An 18,440-nucleotide genomic window follows, 5' to 3' on the forward strand; every position below is an offset into this window, starting at 1 on the left:
CGTGCACCCCTCTAACGAGGGGGGCTGGGAGACACGGCCTCATCCACTCTCCCCGCCGCACCACCTGCTCCACCAGCCACAAGCATCTCCAAGAGTCCGACCCCAGCCTCGGCGGTCTGTACAGTGTCCCCACGGAGGGCTGGACACATCCCAGACACACAGCCCGCTGCCTTGCCAACCAAGGTCACAGCATCAGCAGCAGCCAACCTCTCATAAACTAGAGAGGCCAGGAAGTTCGGGGGGAGCAGGGGGTTAGAAAGGAGGATTGGCGGGGATCAGAGACCCCACTTTCGTTCCCACCCCAAGAAAGAGCAGTCAGACCACAGAAGAAACCACCGGGGGCTCCGTTCGCTCAGCCCCACCCACTCAAAATCCTTCTAAGCGGGAAAAGTCAGTAACAAACACATGAAGACTCGCAGCTTGAGAAGGTGGGGGCGGCACGAATGCCACAGTTCTATAACACCCCTTCCGGAGGCTGGGGGCAAGCTGTCTCCCGAAGCTGGACAAAGGGACGTGGCAGCATTTCAGACTGCCTCTCAATCGTGCCGCGGGGCCAATGGGCCTGCAGGCCGGCCCATCCCAAGCCCAGCTCAGGAGGGAGAGGAGGAAGAGGCGGGCCGGGGGAGGGAGACCACGTAAAATTAGCATCCTCTCAGCCATGTGCTGTTGCACCGATTTCCAGGGTGGTGGGTGGCTCCCATGGCCCCAGCCTGACTTCTGCTTACTTGCATAAGGCTGCAGGCCTGGGGGTGGAAGCCATGCCCCCCACCCAGGGGCTTGGGTGCAAAGAAATGAGGCTCCTTCTCCAGCACCCCCACCCACCCCCGCCAGGAGCCAGGCTGCACTCTCTGCATGCAAACCCGTAAGAAAACTGCATTAAGCTCAGGAGCCAACCAGGCATCTCAGAATATACGTTTTGTACTTTTTTAAACTACAGTAAGAAACTTTCAAGGCCGTGTTCAAAGGTAGAGCTGCAGTTAGGTCACTGGAGTTCAGTCCATACTGTAAAGAGACTAAAAGAGCAGGGGCAGCCTTGGGAACCACACGTCGATATGCGGCACCCTGAGACAAGGACTTCCAAGGCCACGGCGTGGAGTGGCAGGACCTAAGGCCACGGCACAGAGGGGCAGGACCTCGTCAGAGGACAGGACTCCCAGCTCCCAGGTCGGGGGAGCTGCAGGTCCACCAGAGTGAGGTCCGCAGGGCTGTCCGCGTCTAAAATAAGGTGTTCACACATCTGAAAGGGGTCGGGGCAGAAGGTCTGCAAGAGAAGGTCAAGAAGACTCTTAGCAACCTTGACACTGTGTCTGGTTCTTGGCTGGACCCTCTAAGAACTCTAGTTGTCTCTTAACCATCACATCCCAGGGGGAGCTCCCTATTTTTACATGGCGACCTCCGTTATCCTCCTGGCGTTTATGCTGCACAAGACTGGACTCACTTTGCACACGAGGTGGCAACAGTCCGACTCGCCCCCCGGTCACTGCACCACCCATCACGGGCTCAGAGCGCCGACACAACCAGGCCGCCTGGAGAAACCAGACAGCTGGAGGAATAGTCAGACTGGTTCCCGATGGTTCACAGACTCTGGGGAATCGGGGAGTTAGGAGAGCACTGCACAGCCCTCCCCAGAAGCCCCCACATACCTTCCAGGCTACAGTGAAGCTCCAACCAGCTGGAGATTCTGCACCCAGGCCAAGGGGGGAAGGATGGAGGGAACAGCGGCACCAGAATAAGGCCAAAGAGGTGCAGGTGGGTGTTCCTGTTTTCCTACATTTGCAGGATATTTCACAAAGCGTACGTCCCACTTTCAAAGGAGAAAAACAAGTCAGCAAAGGAAAAGAAAACGTTTAGGAAAGTAAGGTGCTTCTGAGCGTGATTCTAGTGCACGAAACACAGGCCCTCAAGGTCTCTGTCATGTTGCTGGTGTTGCTCAAAACAGGGGCAAAGTCTTGGGAGGAGGGCGGGGAGCCCTGGGCCCCCTGAGAAGTCACTACAGGGTGAGCAAACTCAGCCCCCGAGGTTGTGCAGGAAGAAGGCCCTTGTCACCTGCCCCTCCCCCACCACCCGGGCGCTGGGAGCACAGGCTGGAACCCGGTGGCCCTGGGTCACAGCCACCTGCAGCCCCTGCTCTCCGGGATCCCGGGCAAGGTAACCATCCTCCCCAGCGTCATCTGTAGAGTGAGGACAGTGAGACTGGCATGAGTTGGCCAAGCCTGCGTCACCAGGCACCGCAGCTTAAACCAAAGGTCATGGAGGGTCTCCCAGCTCTGGAGGCTGGAGGTCCAAGGTCGGCTTGTGGGCAGGGCTGGCTGCTTCTGCAGGCTCTCCCCGCGGCTTACTGACGGCCGTCGTCTCCCGTGTCTCTTCACATTGCAGTCCCTGTTCGGGTCTCTTTAGAGGATGCCGGGTTAGAACCCACCCTCGTGACCTCATTTCAACTTAACTCCATTTGTAAAGAACTCATCTCCAAACACGTGCAATCCTGAAATCCTGGCGGCTGAATCTCGGGGACACAGTTCAGCCCCCGGGAGTGCACGTGTCAGGGTTTGTGGAGAGAACTCAACATGTTAACAGATGCGACCCTGCGGAGGGGCCTGAACCCAGGCAGTGCCCTACGCGGAATGACTGTCACTGTCACTGTCACGCCCGGAGCTCTGTCCCTGACGACAGGCTGTCGCCAAGGCCATGTCCCAGCCCTGGACCAGAAGCGGGAGCGGAGGCCCGAGGCACATGTCCCCATCTGTCTGACAGGACGCGTCACGCTCTGCCAGCCTCACACTCTGCAGGGACCAGGGACAGGACAGCCTGAGGGGCAGAGCGCTGGGAACAGCAGGGCCGTCATCGCCCTTCCTGATGCTGGAGGAAACGATGTGTTGGGCTGTTGCCCACTGGTGCCCCCAAGTTCAAAGTGTGTCCTCCTTCCTAAAGAAGAGTCCATCCGTTTTTTTCTAGACCCTGTGACTAAACTGATTAGTAAAAAAAACCAAATGCATGACCTGGTGTAGGGCACAGGGAACTCTACCCAATATTCTGTGCCCATCGAGGTGGGAAAAGAATCTGAAAGAGAATGGATGTGAGCACGCGTGTGACGGAATCACGTCGTCGTCCCGCAGAAGCAATCTCAACCTTGTAAATCAACCACAATAAAACTTTCAACAAACAAAAATGTTAAAAAGAACTAATTAATGTATGAGCCAGTCTGGGTGCTATTTTGTATGGCTGGCGAAAATGACTGTTTTTTGTCGAGCGTCTTTGTTTCTCGTAACAAGAACAGGCTGACCCCGAGCACAGGAGACGTGTCTTCAAGGCCGGCAGCTCGGCTGGTACACGGGGCCCTCACCCTGCCGCTGCCGCAGGGCGCCCTTCAATTACTGGCCTGGCTTCTGCTCGCCCAGAATAAACCACTGGCTGGAGACGAGCAGCCTTTGGCCGAGTCGGGTCTGCCGGCCAGCGCTGAGCTGTGGCCGCCGTTCTGAGCTGGCTTCCTTCTGCGTCCGAAGTGTTTGTCGCCCTCCCCCTTTGACCAAAATAAAATAAAAATGTCCTTGGCCACATAGTTCGCCTCGTGTGTCATCCCAGAGGACATCAGCATTCTGCATTTTCGAATGAGATAAGGGAAGCCAGGGGGTTCTAGAAGGTCTCTGCCAGCCTCCGCGAGAGGGGCCGGAGAGCAGAAGGGCCTGGACAGAGGGCCACCCTGGGGTCGGCAGGGACAGGGGCCGCCGGGCTGGCTTGGAGTAGCCTGTCCTCAGAGAACAGCGGTCCTGATGCAGGAGGGGTAGCCGATTTAAAAGCGGCTCACAACAGATCCCACCGAATTAAGAATCCCTTCACGAACGAGCCACTTCTCGGATGCCACAGATGTCAGCGACTCAGTGCAAGCAGCGACCTGTTTCTGAAAAACAGCAGCGGTCCTCGAGATGCTCACAGGAGGCCCCTCAACGTGCAGATTCCAAACTCAGACAGGTCGGTGCGTTGAGTTTAAAAGCACATTCAGCTGATCCTCCCAGTGAGCTCCTGGGTTCTTCTTCACTCCACACACAGGAAGAGAGTCCCTGGAAGCACCTCAACCTGATCCTGCAACGCCCCCCGCCCCAAAGCAGAAGCGGTTTATCCAGGAAGTGACAAGACTTGGGTGGAGATGGGCCAGGTGAGGCAGGCGAGCTGGGGCCCATCGTGGAGCAGCTGCCACTGTGGTTAATGGGAGCTTGACCCCCCGGGGAAGGTGGGGAGCCGCTGTCACACCTGCTCACCCCTCATCCTGGAGGATGCGCTGGGACAGCTGTTTGCCCCTGTCACCCACCAGCCAGGGAGGCTCCAGGCCAGGAGGTGGGGGGAGGGGCTCACCTCCACACCTGCAGCCTCGGGGCAGGCCAGGCAGGGCGACACTGCAGGATGGGTGCAGGGTAAGGACCACAGGAGTCACGACAGACCTGGGGTCTCCATCATCCCCCACCATAGCTGTGAGTCCCGAGCTGTGTGCTTTGGGAAGACTCCCTGGGCCCGGTTTCACATGAGCTGTGTCTTTCTGCACATGAGGAATTACATGTTTCACATAACATTTTCAAAGCCTGATTTGGGGTCATTCGTCAGATAAACTAGCCTCCAATTGGAGGCAGAACAACCTCAGCGCACAGAGATGGGCTAGGATTTATTGTAATACGTGTATGAATTGCTGAGACCCTGCATTCAGGGGGTGACGATGGCAAATTGAAGGAGCAAGGGATGGAAGGTCAGAGTCAGGGAAGGAAGACACCACAGGGGCAAGGAGAGGCCAGTGGGGGAGACAGAAAGGAGTGAGAAGTGTCCCCTGGTGCCCCTCGCAGGTGCTGAAGAAACTGGAGACGCAGGAACAGAAGCCAAGACAGTGGGGCGGGTCTGGGGACAGGAGGCTGTGCAGGACAGAAGATGGGACATTCTGGAGACAGAGGGCTTCCAGCAGGACAAACATACCCTGGCTGTCACCCAGGTCTGGCGACGGGGACCCGGGACTCGCAGCCCAAGCGCCACCGGACACGCAGAAACCTGCCCAAGGTCCCCAACCACTAACTTCATCCCCTTGGTTATTATTCCACCAGACAAACGTGAGCTTCTTCAGACCACCCTTAAAATAGCCTCCCATCACTCAGCCTCTCAGACCAATATTGACTGTCCTTCCCAAATGCAAGGGGGAGGCTGTTATGGAAAAGGAACTTAGCTACTCTTAGCCTCTACCCTAAAATATCCTTTGTATAACGGACCATTTTGGCTATTTGGGCGTCTGGTGATTTCTCCACTGGCAATTTATCCTTCTCCCCAAACAAACCTCAAAGCACAGCCTCCCCGGGCTCAGGGAACGCCAAGGCAGGTTCTGTCTGCCTGCCATGGTGGTGGTTTGGATGCTGCACCTCAGCCAGGTGGCGAAGAAGACACCCAGGGTTGAAAGGATATCCCCAATTTAAAACTATTCCAGAACCTTCTGGCTAATTTGTCACCATCAGACTCACACCGTCCATTAAATCTCTTTTCTTACTACATACGAGTAAGTATGTACCATAAAAATGAGGCAAAATCAGTGGCAAAGAGATGAGCTTTCCTAAGCCTGAACAAAGTGGGTCTTTGGCTTTGGGGGAGTAGGGGTTCTTTTTTCTTCCCCTTTCTTCTTTCCTCCCACCTTCCCTCCCTTCTTTCCTTCCTTTCTCTCTTTCCTTTTTAAAACAAGACTAAACTTTCAACTCTCAAAACTAAAATGCAAATCCTGTGTACAAACTGGAAATGTGATAAATGAAAACCCCAATAAACATATACTGATAGTTAAAACAGAGACTTCCTTCTCAGTGTTAACAAAATTACTTGCAAAACAAGTGTTGTGCTTATTTCACTGTTTACCTGGGAAGAATAAGAAAAAGGCTGCATCACGAAGCCCTGATGGAATCCTACCATATGTTCCAGGAAGCGGTGCCACTGGCCCATCAACCCTGCACACCCTGAGAAGTCACCTGCACACGGACCCGCTACCTATGCACGCATCCTCCATCCTTGTCCAGGACTTTGGGAGGTTCTCCCTCTTTTATAAGACATGGGTCCCCCAAACTTTACAAAGGCCCCAAAGGTACAGACTTTCTTTTTTGCCTGCAACTGCACCATATGGAAGTTCCCAGGCCAGGGATAGAATCCGAGCCACAGCTGCAACCTACACCACAGCTGCAGAAACACCAGATCCTTAACTCAGGGCACCATAGAGGGAACTTCAGTACAAACTTTTCTATAACTGAGGGAAATTAGCCTCCCCAGGGAGAAGGGTCTGCTTCTGCCTGCCCACACACCCCAGGGCTCCCGTCAGTGGGGAGGGGGGAGAAGAAGGCCAGCTGGGAGCCGGAGAACTCAGCCTCCCCAACAGACTCAGAAAACCTGTCTCATGTGACCACTCAGACAACCCTCCTTCAACAGCCAAGGTCACGTCTTGCTTTTCCCCACCGGCCTGATCACCGCCCATTTGTCTGCAGAGCAGTTATGCTTCTGTAACATCCTCCCAACATCCCAGCCAGCTAAGGTGGAGTCATCACTTCCCACCTAAGTACTCATGTCCACAATGCAATTTCAAACAAGTGCCCTGCACAGCATGCACTCAGGGCTCCTTTCTATGCAGAAACCCCGCTCTTAAACCTAATCGCTTTGCTGTCTCCAACCATAAGCTCTGCTCCGAAGGAGAACTCAGCCCAGCATCAATGCCTCCCCTGCCCCAGCTTTTGCTGTTGTCATTGCTGTTGTTCCTACCAAACAATGCCCTCCCTGCAATGTTTCTGCTTTAAACTTACTCCTCTTTTCCAGGCCACTCTTCATTAGTCCTCCTACAGCTCTGCCTCCAGCTGGCAAGACGGACAGCCGATGAGCAAGGAAAATACAAGACAAAACCAACCAAGTCCCAGCACAGTCACCAGAGTGATCCTTCGGGGCAAACCATGTCACTGGGTACAGCCTGCGTGCCCAACGCCTTCCTCTAGGGGACAACACTTGGGACCAGGAACTGTAGTCAGTGCATCTCAGTGACCCCAGGGACAGGCATACGGAGAGTACATGTGCCAGAAACCTTGAGTTTTCCCCCAGGCGTGTCCTGAACCAGCGGGAAGACTTTTACCCATCAATGAGAGGGGAGGAAGGAAGGAAAGAAGGACCAGAGGGGGAGGAGAGGAAGGGAGGGAGGAGGAGGAGGAAAAGAAAGAAAAATGGAAAAAAGACAGGGAGGAAGGAAAGGAGGAAAGAGGAAAGGGAGCTGGTCAAACTGGTTTATCTGGTCCTCTTCCGTTATAATGTTCTTTCACCTGTCACTGTCTTTTCGGACATGGGGCTCAGGCAGAGGACAACCAAGCAGGCACTCCACGTTCACCTACACAGATTCATTTCGAGAAAGGAAGGAAGCAAGACAAAGGGTCGAACTCGGGAGCACGGGGAGCAGCAGCGGCGTGAGGAGAAGGTCAGAGCACGTGGAGGGCGCACGGCTCAGTCGACAGGAGCGGGTCAACACGGGAGACCTTTCTGACCAGGGTGTTGTGCATGTTAACTGTGGTGCCCCAACAAAAATGAGGGGAAATTCTTTTCTCTATAAAACGCATGGAAATATTTCAACCCCAAGAGCCCTTGTGTGGCCAGGAAGGGTGAAAGCAATTCTCGTGCAAAAGTCAGCCGCTTTAGGTATTTAAATCTGTATCATCAAGAACCCATGATCCTACCTTGATGCCCCCTCTCCTGACCCCAGCGCCTCTCGGGGGAAGGGACGTGTCCAAAAGAAGGTCCCCACAAACCTGGAACACAGAAAGCTGGATCGCACCGCCTTTCGCCCACTCCTCAGCCCCTGTGCCGAGGGTGGGTCCCTTCCTCACCCACCTTTCAAAATCACCATTACGGTCACCTGGTCTCTCTTCAATGACCGGCCCTAGACCAAGACCAACCAAAGACCCCAATGGTTCAGCACTGGCCTCATGATGGCACAGACCACAGACAAGGCAGAGGGCTGTCGGGTCATGAACAAAGACCCTGTGTGTGAGGGGGGCGAGCCGGGCTCTGGGCCGCAGGGCATCCAGCCTCAGCAGCGGCACAACACAGGTGAGCAAATAACTACACAAAACAGGGAGGAAAAGAAGTGATGTTTACTGGGCGTCCAGCAGGTGTTCGGCCCTTTACCCACTTCCATGGATCTGGCATGATCACGGTCCAGAGGATGTGTCTTACCTGACTTTACACACGAGGAAACTGGCAGCCAGGAAGTTACAGAGTCCTTGCAAACTCTTCCGCGTGTGTCCGAAACGATGGGGAGGTCTCCAGATGCCAACGAGCGAGCAGCGCCAACGCCCTACACGGCTGGGAGCGCAAAGAAAGCGTCTCCAGGTAAATTCATAGGTGATGCTTCGTGGAAGTAACGAGTAGGACGCTGTTGTGTGGGAGGAAAAGAGAGGCCAGGCAGAAGGACCCGGGGGGGATGGAAAGTCAGAAGCCAAGTGACGGGAGTGACAGGACGACCTTCCTGAGGCAACACGGCCCAAGCGCCCTCACGAGGATTCCCATTTCTTACTGCCCCGTGTCTCCTGAAATCAAGTCTTACCACTGTTCTTGATCAGGCATGTCTCCTCTCTCCAAGCACACAGAAATCTCGGTCAAGGCTGGATCTGTGCCAGCCATCTTTGGATCCCCCAAGCTCCACTCACAGAGCCTTGGGTGTAGCTGGCACTTAACACAAATCTTCAACCAATAGATACTCTTCCAGGACACAGAGTGTACTTTTATAGGAATTCCGCCTCAAAAACAAAATACCTCCATCCCCTAGCAAATAATTTGCTTTTTTCTCCTGGTCTGATCTGTGCTGCATATTATCACGTTAGCCTCCGAGTACAACGACAAAAAATAAAACATAATCTAAATACACATCAAATACCTATGAAGCAATCAACCTTTCTGTAATGCAATAAGAGGCAGTGAGGAGCCCATGGATTAACTTCACATCAGACCTACAAAAGAGAAAGGTATTTATGATTTCTTTTCCAATTGCAAACGTATGGCATGATGCTTTAAAAGAGAAAATAGGAGAAAAGGCATAAAGAAGGCAAATGATCAATCCACCAACTAAGACTGACATCAAGGGGGTCAGGTTTATTGCAAACATCTAAGCAGGTTGCTTTAAAACTTTCTCCAATCTCTTTCTCTTACACACACACACACACACACACACACACTGGCATTACACTGACTAATGACTTCACACAAGCCTTTCACTGCCAAGTTCAAGCTCAAAGGCAGACAGTACTTTCTTCTGTTCTTCCTTTCACGCTGAGGGAAGTAAACAAACCACTTGTGAATGTGAGCGCAGCAGAGCTCCTGATGCCCCGGCTGCAGCAGCTCGCCCGTCCAGGGCGGGGGAATAAGGACGCAGAGGGCCACACATGGGGGGCCCAAGGATCTGCACGGGCCGCCAGCACCTCTTCCTTTTATAGGTGAGGAAGCTGGGGGGCTGGGAGATGAAATCAAGGCCAGGCAGAGAGCAAGCTGATGGCTCCTCTGACTCCAGCATCCTCTCCCCCCCATCCCATTGCGTCTGAGTTACCACCTTTTCCTCTCCACGACCAAGAGCGGGTTAAATTACATGTTTTGTTTTCACTTCCATGTTTTGATCAACACTTCCCGGGATACGGGCCCAGCAGCGGATGCTCGCACTGACCCTAGGGGAGAGCAGCATGCAGAGACGCCAGTGGATGGCTCTAACAGAAGCAAAGGCTCCCTTCCTGGTGAGCCTTCCAAGCATCAGCGCCAACTCTTGCTAGGCCAAGTTTCAAAAAATAAGATCAGAGGCCAGCATTGATCTGGAAACCTCTGCGGGCTTGGCTCTGCACCACAGACTCCCTTCCCAAGGCACAAACGCCTCCATCAACCCTGTGCATCTCCCCTAGTCCATCCCAGGGGAGAAAGAGGAAAAAAATAAATATAACGAAAGGGTTTCAGTGAGCAAGAAACCAAAACAACGCACAGCCGACTTTTCCTCCTCCCTTGCTCCTGTGGAGTTTCCCAAGGGCCTCCAAAGTCATAAGACAGCTTCCCAAATATGAGCGATACGCTCCACATCGCTAAAGGGAAACTTCTCAGCATCACAGAGTGTGAGGGCTGGGAAGGTGGCGGGAAGCGAAGGGTTGGGGAGGATGTGGCTGGGAGGAAAGTCTGTGACCTCCGCGCTGGCAGGACGGGGAGCTCAAAGACCTATTTGGTGCCTCACAGGTGGTGGGGCACCCACAGGACTTGGGGCTCTGTGGGCTGATCCAGCCGCCGTTCTCCAGCCTGGAAGGGAGCCTGCAGATAGAGGCAGGGAAACAACCCTGCAGACGTGTGGCCCTCCCACGTTCCATTCCAGATTTCAATCCCGCCTCTTCCTTCCCACCTTTTCCTGCTCCTGGCAACCCCAGATTTGGCACTGGGTGAGCCGTGCGAAAATTTCAGGGTCCTAAGATCCAGAGGCTGGACCCAAAGGCTCCCCGATTCCAGCCCAGGACACTTGGGCTGCATGCGATGGCACACCTGGCCCAGAGCCATGGCCCAGCTGCAGCAGCACCCTCTCCACGGGTCAGGGGCCCTGACCTCCCACGGTGGGGGTGGGGCACCTCCATGGGAGCATCTCACTTTCGTGCCCCCAGGAGGAAGAGAGCGGTCGGGGAACGTGACTGAGCCCCACGGTGGCTCGAGCAGAATTCAGGGAGGCCAGCCACCAGCTAAAGTAAAGCACCCAGGTGCCCTCTGCTCTAGACCTTGATCTCAGCCCCACCCCCTCCACGGTCACTTTGCATCCTGGATACCCAATCCGGGTCATGACCCTGACCCCTCCCCGCTCCACTTCTCCCTGACGGGTTTTTTCTAGAAAACGTGCAGTTTCTAAGTAACGTTTTCATCCTTTCGGCCTTCTAACATTTGTCTTCCAAAAAGCAGAGGCTTAAGATGTATAAGCTGAGTTGAGCTGGCCTTGGGAGAATAGGCAGAGATGTATAAAACTGTAAAAAAATAAGACAGCGTGTCTGACCACTGAACAACTGGAGTGTGGCTACTGCGGAGCAGGAAGGTCTGGGAGTTCCCACTGTGGCTCAGTGGGTTAAGAACCTAACTGCAAGAGTTCCTCTTGTGGCTGAGTGGTAATGAACCCAACTAGTATCCATGAGGATGCATGTTCGATTCCTGGCCTCGCTCAGTGGGTTAAGGACCCAGCATTTCTTTGTGGTGTAGGTCACAGAGGCAGCTCAGATGTGGCATTGCTGTGACTATGGCACAGGCCAGCAGCTGTAGTGCCAAATCGACCCCTAGCCTGGGAACCTCCATAAGCCAGAGGTGTGGTCTTAAAAAGACCAAAAAAAGAATAGATAGATAGATAGATAGATAGATAGATAGATAGATAGATAGATAGGACTGGGTCACCATGCTGTACAGCAGAAATTGACACAACACTGTAAATCAACCATACTCTAATAAAAATAAAATAAAAATTCACAGAAAGTGAAGCCTCAGCTTCTTGATTGCCCGAGGCTGCCAGGCCCCAGATGAGGTCCATGAAGGTGGCATGGGGCTGGTGAATGTTCCCCACGAGGCCCGGAGTGTGGGCTGAGAGGGACACAGCGCCTGGGCCCTCCCTCCTCACCCGCCCGACAGGACAGCCAGCCTGTGTCCGGACGGCCCTCTGGCCCCGGGCCTCTGACCCCTGTCCTTGTCTGTCATCTGTGTGTCTGCACGGGCAGGCGGGCAGGCCCAGAGGCAGGAGGGACCCCGGGGCTGCAGAGAGACTAGGGTCGAAGAGAAGAGGAGTCTGTGTCCTCCACGCCAGCTCAGATCACATGTGCGATTTGACTTGGGGAAAAAAAGAAAATTCCACTGCCACAAGGAAAGCGGTTTGTACATGTGGCCTATATTCACTGCCAAGGCCCTGTGGGTCTGAGATCCTCTGACTTAACCCTGCAGCCGCGGACAGGCTCTGGGTCTGGTAACACCACCTACCCCCACGGACAAAACCAAGGACCCGCAGCCCACTCAATCCTCTAAATCCCGTAGCTTCAGGCACACGCATCAGGCCCACAGTCAGGGCACCTGTGCCAACATGCAGGCAACACCCCTCACCGTTTCTGGCCAGAGTCACAGGAACAACGGTCTGATGGGGAGGGGGCAGCCAGCCCAGGACGCTCTGGGAAATCAGCTCTGATCACATGGACCTTCCCAGAAAAGTGGACACTGGGGTTTTGGCCTGGCCCCAAAAAGCCACATGAAAGTCCCAGGAACTTGCCACGATGATTCAGGAGAGAGGCTGCCACGTCACCAGCTAATGTGCAAGCCCCATCCTGACTGTGTGATGCTCAAAGGGCCTGGACTCCCCCAGTACCTCCGACGCCCCCGCTTCCCTACCCGGCCACTCTCTCAAGGTCTGTGCTGAGGGCTCCACGAACGACTAAGGACCTTTCTTCTTAGCAGGCACTACCTGAAACAGGTCATTTTACTCCTAAACTGGGTGATGGAAGGAGAACAGGCTTGTCCTTTACTCGTCTGTCTGCCTCTGTGCTCCGTCTCTGCACAGCAGCTTGCGAGTTAACTGCGCTTGGTCCTTCATTCACTCCCTTTTACCTTCTGGACCTTTCCCAGTCTCTCCAGGAGCGGCAGTTCAGAGCAGAGGCCTGCAGAGGGCTTTCAGGGGCAGGGCCCAGGGGAGGAGCCCCGCACCCTAGGGACAAATGTGCCTGTGCCCCGCGGTAGCCCGCCGTGCCACCGGCTGCTGGGCGAGCATCTGTCAGCTTCCCCCCCATCCAGCACATCCGAGATTAGGTGGCCTCAGCCCAGGAGAAAAGCTGAGCACCCGTACTGAGCAGCTCAAAACAGACAAGTCGGGATAGGGTGCTGGGAGGGCAGAGGGTAGGAAGCCCCTTTGGTGCCCACAGGGCGACACAGTTCATATACGGCAAAGAATGGAGGAAGGGACATCGCTTTTGCTTAAATTGAAAGCATCTGTAGAATCAGCTCTCTGAGCAGCCCTCTAAGTGTTCTCTAGTGTCTCACAGGAGGCCCAGAACTGAAAAGGCTCCGAAAGTCTAAGTGTTCAGAGAAATCACAGCATTATTCAATCCCACGAACGCAGGTGAGAGCCAGCTCTGTGCAGGAGCATTCTGCAGAGCCCCCTGCGAGCACTCGGACCAACCCCAGGTACAGGGCGAGAGTGGCCACCCTCCTCGGCGCAGCCACCAGCTGTCTCTATAGGTCAGGTACCGAGCCCAGGACCAGTGCCAAGGTCCCCTCTGCTTCCTCCCCGATATCACATGCTTCCGAAGAGCCAGGCACACACACACACACACACACACACACACACACACACACACACACACACACACACACACACAGAGAGAGAGAGAAATCCCAAACAAGAATTTTTAAAAACACAGCTCATCCATTCCCTCACTCAATGCATGACCCTCTAGCCATGGTCAAGGCCAAGGAGCTGCACAGCTCTTCCCACCAGCTCTTCCACTGGCACCCGGGATAAATCCGCTTACAGGGAGGAGGGGGCGGGCTCCAAGAGAAGCAAGCACATCGGGCAGGGAAGGGGCTCCTCCACTGAGCTGGCTCTCAGGACCAGCCTGCTGCAGACACATGGCCAAGGGGAGGGAGTGACCGCCGGGACCTCACCCCTGGGGCTCAGGCTGGGTGTGTGGCAGGGTGTCAGAGCACAGGAGGCTCCATGGAGGCTGGGGGCTGCCTTGAAGTTCAGATGTACACTCTGAACTTGGCACTAGAGGATCTGGGAGCCACTGGTGGAGTCTGAACAGACGGGAGGTTTGTCGCTTTAGAACTATTACTCCACAGCTAAAGGGCAGAGACACCAGTGGCAACCTGGCTGCAGATAAGCAACAATTTGGCAGTGGTATCCCCGTTTTCCGTACTGTGCATATGTATTGAGAGACTATGGGGTATGAGGTTCCACATTCTGTGTATCCAGTGAGAGACTGTCGGATGTGACGGGGTGGACGCTGAACCTGAGAACCTTCCAAGAGCCTTTCACTGAGGCTGCCCATGCCCCCGGGTGCTGGCAGATGAAAGCGGAGCATCTTCAAAGACACACCAGCAGCGAAATGGGAAGAATCCTTATCTCAGACCAGGAGGCCCAGACTCCAGACCCAAGGCAGATTAAATTCCCAAACTCTTGGATGATCCCGCAACCCTCCAGAAACCTCAGTACCCCACTTCTCCCCAGGTGGTCCTGGAGACACGGCATAAACGAAGGACAGGAGTGGGAGGGGCATCCCCGTGGGGAACATTAAGCAGGAGCTGCCGGCCCCTCTGCCCTCCGTGTCTCCGATGCGCTAGCTCTGCCGCTTCACAGCTATTCCAGGTACACACTCCACCGAGGACACCAAGGCAATTCAGGGAGGCGCTGTCATCCTCAGAGTTTACAGAGAAATCAATGATCACCACTTGTCCCAGAAAAACAGAAGCGAGGAAGGAATTTGCCAGCCCGCAGCCAAGACTCCTGGGTGTCGGACTCCGTCCTCTACGAATCAGAGCCCCATCGCATGTGTTCCGGGCTATTCTGGAACTGCCCGCAGCCTTAAAATGGTTCCGAGAGGCCACCTCGTTGTCAAAGGGCTCAGAGGGATCAGGGCCATAGGATATTTTTATCATCTTTCGGAGTCAAGAGCCATGCGGATTTTGCATTCACTCTGAATTTAACTAGTATTTAAGTGTGCTGATTATAGCTGCAAACACACTTCTTATTCCAGCGTGTGGTTGGAGAGGTGGCCAGGAAGAAGGCTTGGAAATTTACAGCACAGAAATAGCATGCGGTCTGTCCACTTGAAGGAACAGACCCCTCTGTGACCAGCGGTGGGAGGACCAGTGAAGGGCCCGAAGCAAACACAAGACAGAAGAAAACCAGCCTCTCTGTCACCATGTCCCTGTCACCAGTCCCCTTCTCCACCGTCTGGCAGACCCCTAAGGAAGCAGACTCAGGGCTGGGGCTTAAGAGGACACAGGTCATTGCCAAGTCCAGCTGGTGAACTGGGGTCACCCAAGCAAAATGTCTAGACGTTGGTCTGAATATGAAGACAATAATGAAAACCGAAACGCTTCCTAATCGGCTGTGCATGAAGGAGCAGCTCTGCCTGGCTGCGGAAATGCACAATTGGTGGCAGGAGGACCTGCAAGGGCTGCAAGGACCCCAATTCTGCTGCAGCCGCCCGCCAAGCCAGGGCCCCTTGAGGTGTCCAGTTTCTCCCCTGCTGAACCAGGGGTTAAACGGAAAGGCCCTCTGTGTGAGCCTGGCACGTCCCCACACTTCCCAGCACTCCCTGGGGGTTGAGGCGGGGGGGGGGGCTTAGCAGGTGTGGGCCACAGGTGCCCCAAGCTTGTTCCAATCTGCACCCCTTTGTTCGTCAGACATGAGGCTTCCAAAAGACTTCTTTGAAGACTGGATTACCACCCCCTGAGATATAATTGTGGAAACTCTGTGCTCCGTAAGCACCATGATTCCTTCAAGCAAAAGACCCCACAATCTGAAACTCAGACACACGGTGCCGCCTTGCAGGGCAGCGAGCAGAAGGAGGGTGATGAGCTTGCCCCCAAGGGGTCTGGCCGCGCGCTGCAAAAACCTGATACACACATTGGAGACCCTGGTGTGTCCCCAAACGTCAAGTCCCTGAGAAAAGCATGCCCCCCAAAGTGTGCTTTATGGAGAAATCCACTCTTGGGCCTCTTGTTTGTTTGCTTTTGTTTCCGTTTTGTTTTGTGTTGTGGAGAGAAGACGGTGTGAGTCTTTATGAATGCTGAAGCACTACAGAAAATAGGGATAAAATGAAATCACAGAATAAAAAACTCTGGAACACCACGCCCATAAGACCTGAGATTAATGCTGTGCCTCCCTTCTATACTTTGGTATAATGGGTGAAGGCGCCCCTCTATGTATAGGCAGGTTAAAGATGGACCACTCATCAGGTCCAAATGGACCAGCAAAGATTTCTTCACACAAACACATGCACAGAATCATGACAACCATCCCAGAAGAGAAGGGATTATCACCCCCTCTGAGGGTCTAAAACTGCAGTGAGCTTGGAAACCATCCACATCTTCAGAGGCAACAAAGACGTAATTACTTTAATACAAAAATGGGAGCCATCTACGCCTCTCAGTTAGATTCTATAACGGTCTCTCCAGAAAACAACTACAGCCCAGTTAAAAGAGTCAACCAAAACTAAATAAATAAGCATACCTGGCTTATATGTTTCCAAGTCACTTATAGTGTCCTAGGCTTTTGTGTGTTTTGAGAACTGAGGAATTAAAATATTTTAGACCTTATGTAAGATAACATTTTAACAGTATCCACTAAGAGAAGAGAAACTGAATAAATATATATACTCGTATATATATATATTTATACATATTTATATATGTGTGTGTGTGTGTATATATACACACATATACATCTAACTGCCCAACTGTAAAAGGAGAAAGTGGAATAAAAATACAGAGAGACAGGGAGCTCCTGCTGTGGCGCATGGGTTAAGAAACTGACTATAGTGGCTCAGGTTGCTACAGAGGCACAAGTTTAACCCCCAGCCAGAGAACTTCCACATGTCGCAGGCACGGCCATTAAAAAAAAAAAAAAAAAATAGAGAGAGACAAACATGAACTTAAAAAAAAAAAGGCAAGGAAGAAATTAGTACAAAAATAATTTAGGAGGAAAAGTCCAACTCTATAAATATTATAAAAAACAGAGAAAAATCAGTAGATGAAATAAATGATAAACTTGAATTTTAAAAATGGAAACACATAAAACCATAAGAAATGGGAAAGACTAGAAGTCAAAGATGGAGAAAGGCAAATGCAACTAGAAGAAAGCTATCAGACAAAAGAGGATTTGATGCAAAAACAAAACTGAAGTTTAAAAAAGGCAACTGTATAATAAGCAGCCTGATTCACTATGCAGCTATAATAACCGAGTTTGCATGTATCAAATAACTTTAAAACATACAAAGCAAAAATGATATAGTTTCTGAAAAAAAGAGAAAAACACCATCAGAGTAAGTCAATTCACCCTATGTTGTTTAATATAGTAAATACAGAAAATTTGGAAAAATGGAGAAAATATGAAAGGTACAAATAATCTAAATTTCATGGATATATGAATTCTCATTATCAACAAACTGAAAACCCACCATCTCTCAAAACTGCACAGAACATTTAAAAAAACTGACACATACACAGGGACACAGAGTGACTTGACAAACTTCTAATAACATATCATACGGACCATGTATTTTGACATCAGTGCAATTAAGACAGATACCAATAATGAAAAGAATTCCCACGCTTGAAAATTATAGAAGACTAATCAATAAACTCATGAGTTTAGAGGAAAATATAGAACTTTAAAAATATGTTGAACTAAACAATACTATGAATATCATTTAACGAAACCTCTGAGATGTCATTAAAGCAGTACTGAGAAACTCATAATCTTAAATGCTTATATTTAAAAGTAATTCTAAGAATTACTGAGCTGCTGCTAGGCTATGAAGTTAGAAAAGCAACTGCATAATAAACACAAAACAAGTAGAAGGAAAGACCTATTAACAGATTTAAAAATAAATAAATAAAACACAAAGTTAAAAAAGTAACAGAATCAAAAATATTTTTCTTTGAACATAATAACAAAACATATACTGTCTGGCAGGTTGGACAAGGAAGATAAAAGACATACGGCCCAAATAAATTATATTTGTCATTAAAAATAGATCACAGGGATTTAAAGCTAAATGAATTGTATGCTAATTTTAGTTTGAAAAATAGGGAACTATGAATACATTCCTAGAAACGTATAATTTAAGAAAACTGAAAGAAATTAACTTAAAAAAGAAATAGGAATTCAAATAATTCATAAGCCTTGAAAAAATTAGATAGACAAAAATCTTGCAACAAGGAAAGCACAAGGTCTTGTTTTTAGCTGAGTACTACTGAAATGTCAAGGGCAGATAAAGCAAATCATATGATAAATCTTCCAAGAAATTGGAGAAAAAAAAAGAAAAATGGGGGTAAAAAAAAAACCCTCTCTCTAAATCACACAAAAGCAGTTAAAGAAAGGAAAAATACAGGTCAAAATCACTCATGAGTAAAGAAACAAAAATTTAAAACAAAATAAAAGCAAATAGAATCCAGATGCACATCAGACGTGTATTTAGGGGGAAAAAAATAAAGTTAAACAAGCTAGATTTATCTTGGGCATAGAAGAGAGTTTACCACTGGGATAAGCCATACGGTACTATAACACTGTAAGAGGACAATGGTGGAAACCATTTGAACTTCCTCGGAGATGCAGGGCAACCTTGTTAAAACCCAATACACGCTTATGATTATAAACAGAACCCTGCAAAACAGAAACACGAGGGCACTTCTTTAACCTAACACAGGGC

At 51.4% G+C, this 18,440-nt stretch overlaps 1 protein-coding gene across 12 annotated transcripts in view; it reads right to left on the reverse strand.

Annotated features, from left to right (window-relative positions):
- Positions 1–18,440, reverse strand: part of RNF144A (ring finger protein 144A) — a 121,224-nt gene that overhangs the window by 62,847 nt on the left and 39,937 nt on the right. Inside the window, exons 4-5 of one of the 12 annotated variants that reach the window (XM_021087901.1) lie at positions 8,209–8,337; positions 7,710–7,781 (exon numbers count right to left, since the gene is read on the reverse strand). The exons of 8 other annotated variants lie outside the window; for them this stretch is intronic. The gene's annotated coding sequence lies outside the window, so the exon portion shown is untranslated. Of the gene's footprint in view, positions 1–7,705; positions 8,165–8,208; positions 8,408–18,440 lie in introns of those variants that run through there. 3 more of the 12 variants (XR_002342881.1, XM_021087902.1, XM_021087904.1) reach the window with 3 other exon arrangements.

Source organism: Sus scrofa, chromosome 3, assembly GCF_000003025.6.
Source record: "Sus scrofa isolate TJ Tabasco breed Duroc chromosome 3, Sscrofa11.1, whole genome shotgun sequence".
Classification (NCBI taxonomy): Eukaryota; Metazoa; Chordata; class Mammalia; order Artiodactyla; family Suidae; genus Sus; species Sus scrofa.